Genomic DNA, 15,000 nt, shown 5'->3' on the forward strand with positions numbered 1-15,000 from the left:
TTGAAATTTGTAAAATATTTCATGCTTAATTCATATCAGTGCTCTTCACTGCTCTTCCCTCACAAACATTTTACATGTCCACGCAGACTTCCCAAGTGCTCCATGGAAGAAGAATTACACCTGAGTATATGACAGCAGATTCTGTGTTTTTGATATCCTCTAATCAATAGTGTTCTCTCCCAGACAGGTCGTATTTTGTACTAATTTTCTTATAAGTATTACATAAATAGGGTTACAGTGAACCCTCGTTTATCGCGGTAGATAGGTTCCAGACCCGACCGCGATAGGTGAAAATCCGCGAAGTATTGATACCATATTTACCTATTTATTTAACATGCATATTCAGACTTTTAAAACCTTCCCTTGTACGTAGTACTGTTAACAAACTACCCTTTAATGTACAGAATACTTAATGCATGTACTACAGTACCCTGAACTAAAACAGGCACCAATATTAAAGGCGATTTTATATCATGCGTTTCCTAAACATGCCAAAAAGCACGATAAAAAATGGCAACCAATGTTTTGTTTACGTTTCTCTGATCATAATGAAGAAACAAACGCATTTAGTGTACTCTACACATCTGTGTATAGGTTAGTTTTTGCATCGATTATATTGATTATGCAGTATGTTGATTTTGGTATTACCAATGTTTTACTTAATTTTTCTTAGGACTTCCAAATGAAATGTTTTTCTTTATGACGCCGCCTGAAACGGTGGCGTCATAAAGTACGCTCAGTAAACAACCACGCTCAGTAAACAACCACGCTCAGTAAACAAAGAAGGCATTTAACGCGCATGATGAAAGTGGTAAATAATGATATTTACAGTAAAAGCTTTTAGAAAATATGTTATTACAAATATTATTTACCGTATCTATATAAAATCATACAGTACATACTGTACGTAGAAAAGCAGGAAAACAGTTTACGAGAGAGAGAGAGAGAGAGAGAGAGAGAGAGAGAGAGAGAGAGAGAGAGAGAGAGAGAGATTGTTTTACGTATGTAAATGTAAATTTTAAACAAAAAGAATATGATAGGTTACAACATGTATACTCTTCAGACTTTTAAAACCTTCCCTTTAACTTCCTGGGACACTTCTTCAATTTCTTCCGAGGGCATTGTGATCGGAAGTTGCTGCCGCTGCTTCTTTTTTCGCTCGAAGAGCATCCTGTAGGGAGTCATGTGTTCATCGATCTTGTTGCAGAATTGCATAGAACGAACCATATCCTCGTCCCACTCTTGCAACATTTCTTTCACCTCCTTCGCAAGCTTGCAGAGCTTGGCAAGCCGTTCTAATGTTAAGCCCATTTCTTCGACAATTTCTTGGATCTCTTCCCGTGTTTCACTGTCTTCTTCACTGGCCGATTTCGTCAGGTCTTCGAGGTCTGCGGCCGCGTAACTTCTACCGTCTTTTAACATATCGAGAACCGTCACCTTCTCAGGAATCGTCATCATCCTTCGGTGCTGTTTAGGCTCACTACCAGCCTTAGTAGAAGCAGAAGGCTTGGGAGGCATTGTACAGTAGGGTTTAACAGAAAGTTCAACAAAAAGTTCAACTTAAAACAGTCACGCACAGCACAGATTAAAGTTCACAATAACTTAACAACGTCTACACAGCGATACGGCGGGAGAGAAAGTGACAGCGAATACGTAGATGCTGGAAGTTGGAGATGCGGGCAAAACACCAATCACAGGCTAGATAACAAAACTTGGGTTCTGATTCGTCATCTATCAGCGCTTGAACCAATCACAACCCGTCTTATATGCTACGTAGGTTACCAATTCAAAGTACAAGATACCCTACGTACAGTATACTGTACAGTAATAATAATAATAATAAATAATGATAATAATAATAATAATAATAATAATAATAATAATAATAATAATAATAATAATAATAATAATAATAATAATAATAATAATAATAATGATAATAATAATAATAATAATAATAATAATAATAATTTTAATAACAACAACAACAATAATAATAATAATAACAATAATAATAATACAGCTTTACGTACGCTATTTCACGCTTGTTTTGTTGTAGGATGTGTGTCTCTCTCTCTTTCTCTCTCTCTCTCTCTCTCTCTCTCTCTCTCTCTCTCTCTCTCTCTCTCTCTCTCTCTCGTACGCTTATTCGAGATGTGATTTTTGCAACAAAGAATATTATTGGATGCAGTACTATGTACGTATACATACAAAAGATTCATGGAAAAGAAGCACATCCATTACATTTGTAGTACAGTAGTAGCCATCAGCAGCCTTACACCATTCTAATACGGTATGACTGCATCTGATTTGCGTTTCATGTTCAATTTAATTTTACTACGTACTGTATACAGTACTGAATTATCGTATGATCACATTCTCTTTTCGTGTTTTATTTCTTTCTGTGTTGAATTACATGTCATATGTAATGCAATGAACAATCAGTAAGAGCAGATATTACTAATTACAGTATTAATGGAATTACAGGTAACGAAATATCGTATTTGGGGTCTTCAGATATCGCGGTATTTTCGAAATTTCCGGAAAATCTGTGATATGTATATATATGGGTTATGAAAAAAACCTGCGAAGTGGTGAATCCGCGATGGTCGAACCGCGAAGTAGCGAGGGCTCACTGTATCTGCAATTAAGTTTTCATCTATATTTGATGGATAACCGAATGGTTTAAGTATGTAGGTACATTGCCTTTTCAGTTCCTGATTACTGCAAGTGTAAATCTTTACATAAGTAATACATTGGGCAGGGCACCAGCCACACATTGAGTTACTACCGCTAGAAAGTTAGTGGGTCCTATGACTGGCCAGACAGTATTACATTGGACCCCTCCTTCTGGATATAGCTCATTTTGTCTTCACTTCCACATACACCAAGTGTTCCTGTCTATTTTTTCCACATTCTCCTCTTTCCTCATACAGTACTGTAATTGTTCAGTGGCTACTTTACTCTTGATAAGGGTAGAAAACCCTCTTTAGTTATGGTAAGCAGCTCTTCTAGGAGGACACTCCATAATCAAAGCATTGGATAAGGAATTAATTGTTGTAATCAGGTGCTTGCAGTATCGGTTTCAAAGTTATTATGGCCTTTATCCTGTCGAAGGATTCCGGCACTTGCTGGTAAATAAAAAATTTTTCATAGGGCTCGTTAAATCGGTCAAGGGAGCGACTACAGTAAAAAAATTGGGGCAAAAACGTTGGTAGAACCCTGCCATCCCTAAAAATCGTTGTAATTGCTTCCTAGTTGGGGGGGGGGGGGGTGAGGCTTTCCTCTTCGGACTTCAAATCACAAGTATCGAACTGTTGCTTTTCTAGATTCGCTCTTCTCCAGGTTAATTGTCAGGTGTGCTACTTGCAGCTTAAGAAATACCTTCTTCAGGATTTGGAGATGCTCTTCCCAGGTGGATGAATATATCACAATATAGTCGAGATATATGCCTACTCCTTCAGTCGATCCTAGAAGGTTATCCATCACTCGTTGAAAGGTAGAGGGCGTTCATCACACCAAATGGCTTGACAGTGTATTGATATAACCCAAACGGGGTTATAAAAGCTGATAACAATTTTACGTTGTTGCCCAAAGGAATTTGGTAATAGCCTTTTAACAAGTCGATCTTGGAGACGAACCTCACTTTTCCAATATTGTCAAATAGTTGGTCTATGACGGGCAATGGATAATTATCGGCCAAACTGATTGAATTCAACTTTCGGTTGTCCGTACACATCCTGAAAGACCCGTCTGGTTTCTTCACAAGCAAGCATGGAGAACTAACTGTAAGGGCTAGAACTTTGTTCGGCTAATCCGTTTTGTAAAAAATACAGTAGTCCACTTCTTTACTCATGACTTCTCGGTGATACGGCGACAGTCGATAAGTGCGTTGTTTGAACAGTCTCTCTATGGTTTTAAGGTGTATCTCATGCTTGGTTCATTTCGGGACTTCTGAGACAGTTTCAGGGAAACTTTTAATCAATCTGCTTAATTCCTCGTGCTGCTTCTTGTTCAAATGAGTTAATTTCTTTTCCAAGTTCTGAATAATAGACAAATTATCAACTTTGCTTACCGCCCCTACCTCGTACCCGTCGTCGTCTTCCGTGGATGGTAGGGTTTGCGTCACACACACCTGTGAAGCTTCGGTCTCTTTTTCATTCAAGCAGGGTTTCAGTAGGTTAACGTGTACTGTACTTTTGTTTGACTTTTCTTTCTTCCTGGGGTTTCCATAACGTAGGTCAGGTCACTGATCTTCTCCAAAATCCGGAATGGTCCTTGGAACTTGTTGGTGAGTGGGAATATCCTTATCGGTAAGAAAACCAACACCTGTTGTCGAACCGCAAACTGTATGGCCTTACTTTTCAAATCAAACCTTTTCTTCATTTTTCCTTGACTTGTTTTAAGGTTTTCGAGGGAAAATTTCCTAATCTCGCCGATCCTTTTCTTAAATTCTTGACATATTCTCCATCCGTTTCCTTTCGGTCCTTGCATTTTTCTGCCAACATTTTAATCGGTCCTCATACTTCTCGTCCAAACACCATTTCATTCGGGCTATATCCCTTGTTTTCTTGATAAGCATTGCGTACCTCAAATACCATCAATGGTAGTCCGATGTTCTATTCATTCCCTGTTTCGTTGCAGTACTTTAACATACTCTTCAGGGTTTGATGAAACCTCTCTAATGCACCTTGGGTGTCCGGGTGATAAGTAGTAGATAGTTGTTGCTTCACATCCAACAGTTTCATCACGTCCTGAAACAATTTTTGACGTGAAATTTGCTCCTCGGTCACTCTGAACAATTTCTGGAATACCAAACTTAGTGATAAAGTCTAGTAACTTCTCGGCAATTACTTTTGCACTGATGTTCCAGATGGGTATGGCTTCTGGGTATCTTGTACGTGGTAATAGTCCCACAATGTCAATCATTACCTTGCAGAAGGGTTTTCCCCGTACTTCAGTTGGGCATAAGGGAGCTTTCTTGATGTTCTCGTTAGGCTTTCCAGCCATCTGACAAACGTGACATGCACGGCAAAACTGGCTTTTATCCTTATGCTTGCCAGGCCAGAAAAAGTATTTCATAATCTTCTCCATCATCTTCCTTATTCCCATGTGTCCTGTTTCGTGCACTATGGCGATCACCTGTCTTCTCAACGGAGTGGGAATCAATATCTATCGGTATATCCCCTATTCGGCATTCCCAGGGATATCGGCGGGCCTATGCTTCCTCATAAACAACCTATCCTTAAGATAATAACAGGTGGGAGACTGCTGCACCTTCGTCTTATCGTCCACACGGTACAATAACTGTTAATGTTCCATCCTTCCGTTGCAATCCTATCTGCTTTCTCCTACTCACTTGCCCTACTTCAAATGCTGAGTTTTCTATTTTTCCAGGTCCATTGCTTCTTTGTCTTCTCTTCCACTCTTCTGTCCTTCCTCTTCTTGCGGGCTCTCTCGGGAGTTCTACTCTTGCGTATCTTCAAGGGAATCCTTTTCTTCCAAAAATAAATCCTACAAGTTCATTGTTCCTTCGGTTTCTCTTTCTTTTTTTGCAGCCACTTTCTTCGTCATACTCCTAGTCAACACACAACTAGGAAACAGATACGGGTAGTCCTTCTTGAGTTCAGTCGAAGAATGATACTTCAATGGTTTCTCCGTTACAATGGGACAAGGCACAAACGACGCTCCATCAACCTCATTACCCTGCAGGACTTCTACTCCTTTGACAACCAATGAATCCCTTACCGCAAAATCAAAATATACCTGTCAACAACTTGCAGGACAGTTTCAAACAGCAAATAGGGGTAACCTCTTCACCTCCTATTCCCTTCAAAATGACAGTCTCTCCTGTGAGAGACTGTTCCACCCACGGGTGTACACCTTGTGTCACTACACTATGGTTACAACCTGTGTCACGCAATATTTTGACCAGGGTCCGCTCATTACCATCTGTTACGGCTAACATACCTTCATAAATATACGGTTTAAAGGCATTCATGCTGTTTAGGTTTGTCCTGTTCGTCGTGTAAATGTTAGCTGGTTTATTTTCCTCATCGTCCTTTCCAGTTTGCTTCTTCGTCTTCGCATTCTGTGAAGTTGAATTATTCTTAACCACTTGGGCAACTGCTTTTGGTTGGTTCAACCAACATTCCTTACTGATCTGGCCTCTAGCCACACTTATGATAGACAATATTAATGTTCTGCAAGTCTCACGATACCTGAAGGAGGACGATTTGACGATTGTTGCTGTGGTATTATTGCATTCTGCTTTAGAGTAGTACCAGTGCTACTTCTGCTGTAACTATTGAACTTTTTCACATAGTCATTACTGAACTGGTTTCCATGGTTCGGGGAATGCTTAATACCTGGTCAGAACGACGGTTGAAACTTCATAACTGAGGAGGGTTCATATTATAATCTTCACTCAGCGAAGCGGCTTTATCAAGTCTCTCTCTCTCTCTCTCTCTCTCTCTCTCTCTCTCTCTCTCTCTCTCTCTCTCTCTCTCTCTCTCAAGTACATTCGAACGTGTTCAGGAATTCTCGTAAATACTGTTCCAGCACTGTCAATTCTTCTAAATCCGCCATCTCTCTCACGTTAGCAGCCTGTATCCATCTCTTAAAACATCATCGTACCTTATAAGCGTAATCCAGGAAAGTAATTTTGTTGCCTGTCGCAAACTTCGGAATATTTTATTATAATATTCAGAGGTCATCTGATACACTTATAGCATGCTCCTCTTCACTTCTTGATACTCCTTCTTCTGGTCCTGAGACAAGGCAAGATAGGCACTGCGTCCTTTCCAATCAAGGCACTAGCAATAACACAGACCATTTCTCATCTGGCCATTCTATCATCGATGTGACTTTCAAAATGATCGAAGAATTCGTCGGGAGCTTCTGTGAATTTTGGAATTAACTTCTGAGCTTTCGTCACTGTAAATACGGGATTGTGCAAAGCAGGAGTCACCTCTGTCTGCATTGCTGACCTTGCATGAGCATTCATCAACTCCAACTCCCTCGCATGTCGTGCAATTTCTTTTTCCTCTACTTTTTCTTTTTCTTCCCATTCTCTCTTTTTCTTCATTTTCCTTGCATGTCTTGCGATATCTCTGGCATTTTCTTCTCTTTCTTCTCGTTCTCTCTCTTTCTTCCCATCTTGCAATTTCTCTTGACTCTTCTCTCTCTCGTTCTTCCCGTCTTGCAATTCCTCTTGCCACTTCTCTCTCTCTTTCTTCCCGTTCTGCCACCATCTTGAACTTAATCAAATTCTCTTCCTCTACAATTCGTCGACTCTCAACCTCTACATTCCATTCTGCTTTCATGCCATCAGTTCCTAGGTCAGCTGATCCTTTCTTCTCTACTAATTCTGCTCAGCATTCTCCAACAGTTCCCGAGCTGCTATAATATCTTCTTCCGACAACTTTCTGCTTCACCATTCTCTAACAGTTCGCGAGCTGCTATAATATCTTCTGACAACTTTCCTGAGTTTACCAACATTTCTAAGGTTAGACACTTGATTTGGTCTTTAATCATTCCACTCATTGTATGGCCACCACATACCATTAAAATAGAGAGCCATTGAGCTTTAGTTACATTAGCTTCTGACAATTCCTGAACAATGGGGTTTATCAAAAACTCTTGGATATTAATTTGTGACATCTTGTACTTTACAAACTTATACCTCTCAACAACAAAAAATATATCCTAACAATACATAAAATCCAATCGACAGTGAACTGTTCAAACCTTTAATGAAAACACGGCCTTGTTATCACCAATATTAACACAGACTCGCTTGATCCTGGGTCTGGGCACCAAAAATATATATTACGGCTAGCAAATTACATAAAGTCCTGAGTTCCAAACTCACTTGATTATATTACATAAGTCTTTTATACTGGAATATTAATACCCGAGCTCTGAGAAAATTATGCAACTCCCAGACAGCTATATATAAAAACACTGAATATTCAAAGGTTTCTAGCGTTACTCTCAAAACTAAACTGGGTGATTGTAAAATATGAACTATTGAAAAACCACCTCTTACTACGGTTCTTTATCAGGGAATACAAGCAATCACTATTAAGAAATACTGATGAATAGAATAATACACTCTTTACAAAAAAGTACAAAAAGAATTAACATCAAAATTAAATTACTCAATATTGAATCTGAACAAACCCTTAGACTAAGAAAAGGAAATGTTACCTTAAAAAAAAAATTTTGGGGCTTAGGCCATGTCGTGCTGATGGAAGTTCCTTCATTAGTAGCTTCCTAAGTTATATGTGACTACAGTGATATATCCAAGAGAATTTACCGAAGGTACCCAGAATTCTAACTCCTGGAGCGAGTATCCCGTAAATTTCTCCAAGGGATATCGCGTAAGGACGTATCTTGACACATCTCATAGCTATTTACACCCCGCATAGCCTTTCATTTCGAGAGGGAAAGTGGCAAGAAAAATAGGAGAGTCATTAAAGAGGTAAACAAATTGACTCTCCTAATGTACTGTAAATAGTTCGGCCAATCGCCACCGTACGGCGCCACCAAACCATTCTTTCGTTTGTAGCTTTGGTGGCCAGTATTTTTCCTGTGTTATCTCGCTATTTTCGAAGCTTTTTCATCGCTGTGATGGATTCCCCTGCTTCATCAGCTTCTGGAAAGTTAAGTAATATCTTTTAATTGTGTAAAGGTAAGCTCTTGCCAGTTTTGCTTTTCGATTGATATCGTAATTAACGTAACAAGAGCTGTTGCTAGCCGGATGGCGTCGTGAATGCGATCGTTCTTTTGTTCATTTAGTTAGCAAGAACGATATTCCCAGCTTACTTGCTTTAATAACTTTAGCTATTTAGTATTTTAGCTAGGGATTTTTATATTATGTCATTGTTGTCGTGAATTTGGCTATTAATTCGAGCCTCACGAGTGCTAGGCTTCTAGCCTAGGCACCATCACACCTCATGCATGATATAACCTTCCTGGTAAAGTTTTATTGAAGCTCAGGCAATATTTTATACAATTAAGATATTACTGTTTATTTTCCTCTTCCATACTAGTATACTAGAGTTACGTAGAACGTTTCTCTATGCTCTTTACCTTAATAGCTTTAGTGCTTTAGTATACTTTATATGTCCCCATTACTCTTGTATTGTCTTTTGCGGGGAGATAGATATCTCATATACCCCTTTAAGTCAATACTATCTCTATGAGATCTAAGAGTGATTCCCTTTCCCTCTGATTAGCCTAGGCTATCCCCAGTTAATTTACTGTAACCTGTGGTTGGGTGAATTTTCTGGGGCATTTCGTTTCTCTCTCCTTTTCTCTGAGCTGGCAACTGAGTAGCTTGTCAGCAGTGAGTTTGGAGTTGGGGACGGGACATCAGAGTAAGTCTGTGTTAGGCATCTGGCTACCTGGTTTTATACCGGCAACTGAGTTAGCTTGTCTGTATTCCAGTAGGGCTAGTTGCTGTTCAGGAGGCTAGCCTCCCTAGATCTTGTAGATGTTATTGTTTTACAATTTCCTCTTTATGGGTCTAGCAGACAGTCCTGTATTAGGGGTTCTTAACTGGAAGATAGGATTCTTCCCTGTGTTGATCCCTGGTACGAGATTCTGTTCTCTCGAGTTCGTTTTCGGACCTTCTCTCTTTGCCTAACCCAACCTGGGGAATTGACTTCCCCTATTTGAGGTTACTATGAGGACAGAATCCTTCAGGTTAGGTAATGCCTTAGGATATTACTTTACTTATTGACTATTCACCCCTTCCCCGCTATCTCTTTCGTGTTGAATGAACCAACACCCTTATGGCCGTGGTTCTACATTTGCTCCTGTGGACGTCTGTAGACCTGGCATGAGTTTTTCTGTCTGCGGCTAGTTAGGTCGCTGACAGATAACCTCATATCTTTGAGTGTACCTTAGAGTCCTCCCTTGGACTGCCTTCCATATGCCTTAAGATGGGATATGGTTAAATGGAAGCCCGAATTTATTTCCCTCTTCCACTGGCACACTCTTTCAGGATGTAGACGACATAGCTGATCCTTTGCCGTCTTCTATCCTTATCTTTCTCTTTTACTGTCAATCATGGGCTACCGCCGGCAGTTAATTCTGCCGGCAATTGTGGATGGTTAGGCTAACAGTTCGCTGTCATCCCTTACCTTGGACACCGTTGATCGATGGCCGTTGGTAGGGTTTTTCTAGGCCCGTCTACCGGCAATTGAGTAGCTTGTCGGCAGCTGGGCTATGCCTTCCATCCATAATTTTAATTTTAATAGCGGGCAGTTGCCGGCAGGTCCGGCATCTGCCGGCTTGCTGGCATCTGCCGGCTAGCCCAACATGCCGACAGTGTCGGCAAGGCCGGCAGCGTCGGCGGGGCCGGCGGAGTTGGCGGGGCCGGCAATACTGACGGCATACTGCCGCTGGCAACTGCTGTACCCAAGAAAATATAGTATTTTTCCAACCTGCAAGTGGTTCCTGAGCAGCCATTTGTGAGACCATCACATAGAGAGTTGATTCTCTCCTATATTAATGGCTATGTTCATTAAGATTATCCACTATATTGAACATTATAAGAGGATGTGTCAAGAAGACACTATATATCTTGGATATTCCCTCTATTATTTAATTCTTTATGAATTTCCTAGTTCAATATGGGAGGAGGTCATAGCAAATGGCTGAACGGGAAACACATGTAGGTGTCTTTCCTACACTATAGCTTACCCTATCCAAGCTAAATATAATAACTTATGTTGAAATCTGAAGATTTCACAGAAAACTCATTTGCTTTTCTTTTCTTTACAGGAGGAGCATCCCGAGTGCGGGAACAACTTTTGTAGGTCTCACGCCCGCTGTTCTGTCACGAAAGGGGCCCTCAAGTACTGGGACCCAGAGGTATGTACTGTGTGTGACAAGTTGGTAAAGGAGGCTTTTGATGAACAAAAGTCTACTGAGTCTAGGGATGCAGCTAGGGCTACGCTGCGTAAATGGGTAAGAGGTTTTCAGAAGAACACCTCGGGCCCATACCTTCCTAATGTTAGGATGAGGGACTGTCTCTTCCCCGGAGCTCGTGATTCCATCATTCCCCAGACGAAGCCTTCAATCCCATTGGTGCAGATTCAGGTTCAGAAGCCTAGAGAACCTGACGTTGCGGATACTTGGGAGAGTATCCACCTGGACGACAATATGTCTTTCGTTTCCGAGGAGACTGAGAAGAATCTCCTCGTGGAAGAGTTGGAACAGGAGGCAGTGGTTCCTCCTACTAGCGATGTTGAGAACGTTGAAGCGGTTTCGGTTTCTTCAGCGGCTGCGGCTGAACCAGCACCCTCAACCTCTTTGCAACCCCCTCAATTGGAGGCAATTACGAACATTCTTCAATCCCTGATGTCTATGGTATACGACTTACAGAAGAAGTCGTCAGAGAAAGAAACTACTTTCCGGTCGGAAATTGAGCAGTTTGTTTCTTCGCGTTTAACCCCGAAGAAGCTGAATGTTAAGGACCTTCCTGTGTTCTCCGACGTTAACCGCCTATGCCTATGTCAGCAGGCAAGATTTTCCTCTGGAGAAACTGGGTACCGTACCAGTAGAGGAAGTTGAGTTCTGGCCCAGCAGAGCGTCCTACCCGGATTGTTATGTCCGGCTCAGAACTGAACCGGCATCGAAAGAAGAGACGGAGCCCAAGGAAGTAATTGTCCTTGAGCTCGCTAAGGCACAAGCGATGCTTACATCAAAATTAAAAGAGAGGGCATTCACTAGCTCAAAGGTGCCGGCCTTAAGCAAGAAACATCCATCGTTTATTGCTGACCCTCAATGTGCTTTTCCCTTTATGGATAAAGGGTTTAAAGCAGCCCTGAAGGCCGTAAGTGCAGGAAAACCCTGTCCCACGCTAGAAGAAAGCAAGCCTTTCTCCCTTACTTTCCCTTCAGATGACAAAGACTGGAAGGACGTTCATGTTACCTTCTCAGTCGGGAAGCTGGAGGCCGATATCGCTGGACGTCAGTTCAACGAGGACCTCCCAAAGCTGTCAGAGTTTCTCCTGAAAAGAGAACACGAGACTAAGGAACGCTTGGCGGCGTCCATGTCTCTACAAACAGGGCTAGAAACGATGGCTAGCATTCCTGATACCCCAGATATGTATATGGTCTTTGCCAAGGCTCACTTGGCTTCAGTAACGAAGGATCTATACAACTTTATCAGAGCCAGGACGGCCTGTAGGGAGTTCGTGTTTGCTTCCTCTTCTGTAAAACACGAACCTAGGAAGCTGATAGCTTCTAATATCTGGGGAAAAGACCTCTTTCCTAGTGATGTGGTCATGGAGGTCGTAGATAAGGCTGCTTCGAAGAATAGGAATCTCTTCTCCAAATGGGGCTTGTCCTCCAAGAGAAAATCTTCCGCTGATGGGGGTCCCCAGCCGAAGAACAAGTCAAAGCGGCCTCGTTTGGCCTCTCAGCCAAGACAGCAACAGCTTCCCGTGGCCACGGTGTCCCAGACGGTGGCACCACCCACCACCACCTTTCAACTGGTGCCCCAAACACTGGCGTCTCAGTCACCAGTCTTCACCCCAGCTTATGAAAGGCAGTCGGCTTCTTCTAAGCCGAAGTCTCGAGGCTCCTTTCAGGGCTCCTCTAGACGCCCCTTCAAAGGAAGAGGCAACAAAGGTGGTCGTGGCCAAGGAGGAAAATCCTCCAACCAGCACTCAAAATGAGATGCTGCCGGTAGGAGGGAGACTTCTACACTTTCAGGATTGGTGGACCTTCGATCCTTGGTCCCACAGCCTGATCAAGTTGGCCCGGTACGTAGCCCCGTACGAGGATCCTCTAGCGGAAGCAACGGACGCGATGTCCCTAGATTGGAACAGATGGTCCAGGATTTACCTGTTCCCACCAACCAACCTATTGTTGAAAGCCCTCGACAAATTGAGATCCTTTCGGGGGAGGGCAGCGATAGTGGCCCACAAGTGGCCAGGCAGTGTCTGGTTTCCATTGATAACAGAACTACGCCTGAAGCTGATCCCATTGCCGGAACCAGTTCTGACTCAGCTAGTACAGAATTCGACTGTCTACGCTTCTTCAGAGAAAACCCAGAACCTTTATCTCATGATTTTCTCGCCTTAGCGGTCAGGAAAAGGTTCGGGATTTCTGCAGACAGTATTCATTTCTTAGAAGAATACAGGTCAAAGTCAACAAAAAGACAATATGAATCTTCCTGGAAGAAATTGGTGGCCTTTGTTAAGGCGAAGAAACCTCAAGAGATTTCTACGGATTTCTGCTTGTCCTTCTTCATCCATCTTCACGGACAAGGATTAGCGGCCAATACGATCACGACGTGTAAATCTGCCTTAGCTAGACCGATTCTATATGCCCTCCAAGTGGATTTTTCCAGCAAAATCTTCAACAAGATTCCGAAAGCCTGCGCAAAACTTCGGCCTGCAGCCCCTCCAAAGCCTATTTCTTGGTCTTTGGATAAGGTTCTTCATCTGGCCTCGACCTTGAACAATGAAGATTGCTCGCTGAAAGACTTGACTCAGAAAGTGATATTTTTATTTGCACTAGCCTCAGGAGCCAGAGTTAGCGAAATAGTGGCCCTCTCGAGGGATGATGGCCACATTCAGTTTACACCGAATGGAGAACTGAATCTCTTTCCGGATCTGACGTTTCTCGCCAAGAATGAGCTACCCACTAAGAGATGGGGTCCCTGGAGAATCTGCCCTCTGAAGGAAGAAGCATCCCTCTGCCCAGTGGAATGCCTAAAGGTCTATCTTCGTAGAACTTCAGACTTTAAGGGAGGTCAGCTTTTTAGGGGAGAGACTTCTGGTTCGACGTTATCTTTGAAACAGAGAAGGGCGAAATTCACTTACTTTATTCGCAGAGCGGATCCTGATATACACCCGCAGGTCATGATCCGAGAAAGGTTGCCTCGTCTCTAAACTTCTTTCAGACTATGTCGTTTGATAACCTGCGTGCTTATACTGGTTGGAAGTCTTCCAGAATATATTTTAGGCACTATGCGAAGCAATTACAAGAAATAAAATTTCATGTGGTGGCTGCAGGCAGTGTAATAAAGCCTGCAGCTTGATTACTGTGAAGGACAGTGCACTAATTGGGACTGTTAGTGAAGGGTGTGCATGATAGACTTAGGTATATCATGATAGTTTAGTGTTGATATGGACATTATGAACTGTCTTCCATAGTTAAGTGACCTTAAGCATAATATTTTGACATGAGTGCCAGCATGTTTATGCATAATGTTTTTTAGTAATAACATATATATTGAAATTTCCTAATTTCATGGAGTGGCAATGTTTCTCTTTCAGATGAAACTTATTTATTTTGTTATTACTGTTATGCTTGTTATGTCTATGTCTAGCATAAATATATTATTTAATCATAACTTCTGTGTTTCTTGTAAATAAACTATAGAAGGAATCTTTGTGTCTCTTTCGCCTTAAGATTATTAGATTATATTCAGAGTATCCTTGATCCTCTTATGGACCTTGTGGGACAAAGTCTCCCTTACCATGCAAACAGGTAAGTTTGGTTGTGCTATGTTTGTTTACTGTATTATGATTCCTACGTGAACATAAACTTGTCTGCCTGATCCAGACCTGGGAGGTACAGTACTCTATTCAGGGCTTTAGTACAAACTACGCTTTACGTATATACGACACGATATACTTTCTGCTTGCTTATTGTTCCTTGAACTCACAATCTTGGGTTTTTTTTCCTAGAGTCTATACAGACTTTTCCCTGTAGGGGGCAGGAAGAGCTGGCATATGATATGCTCAGTTGGTTGATGTATTACGGTAACATCAAGTGTCTTTGGTCTTTATGACCAATTAGGAAATAGTCAATTCGAGATAACGGCACTATTAAATCCACAGATACATTAATGCTCTGGTAAACTTCCATCAGCACGACATGGCCTAAGCCCAAAAAATGGATTTTCGGTGAAAGAGCCATGTCATCCTGATGGATCCACCCTCCTTTGGTAAAAGGATGTTAATCCCTCCCT

At 41.8% G+C, this 15,000-nt stretch overlaps 1 protein-coding gene across 2 annotated transcripts in view; it reads left to right on the forward strand.

Moving 5' to 3' along the window:
* Positions 1-15,000, forward strand: part of LOC137641375 (DDB1- and CUL4-associated factor 6-like) — an 861,079-nt gene that overhangs the window by 192,075 nt on the left and 654,004 nt on the right. The window lies entirely within an intron of this gene.

The sequence above is a fragment of the Palaemon carinicauda genome, chromosome 5 (assembly GCF_036898095.1).
Source record: "Palaemon carinicauda isolate YSFRI2023 chromosome 5, ASM3689809v2, whole genome shotgun sequence".
In the NCBI taxonomy this organism is placed as follows: domain Eukaryota; kingdom Metazoa; phylum Arthropoda; class Malacostraca; order Decapoda; family Palaemonidae; genus Palaemon; species Palaemon carinicauda.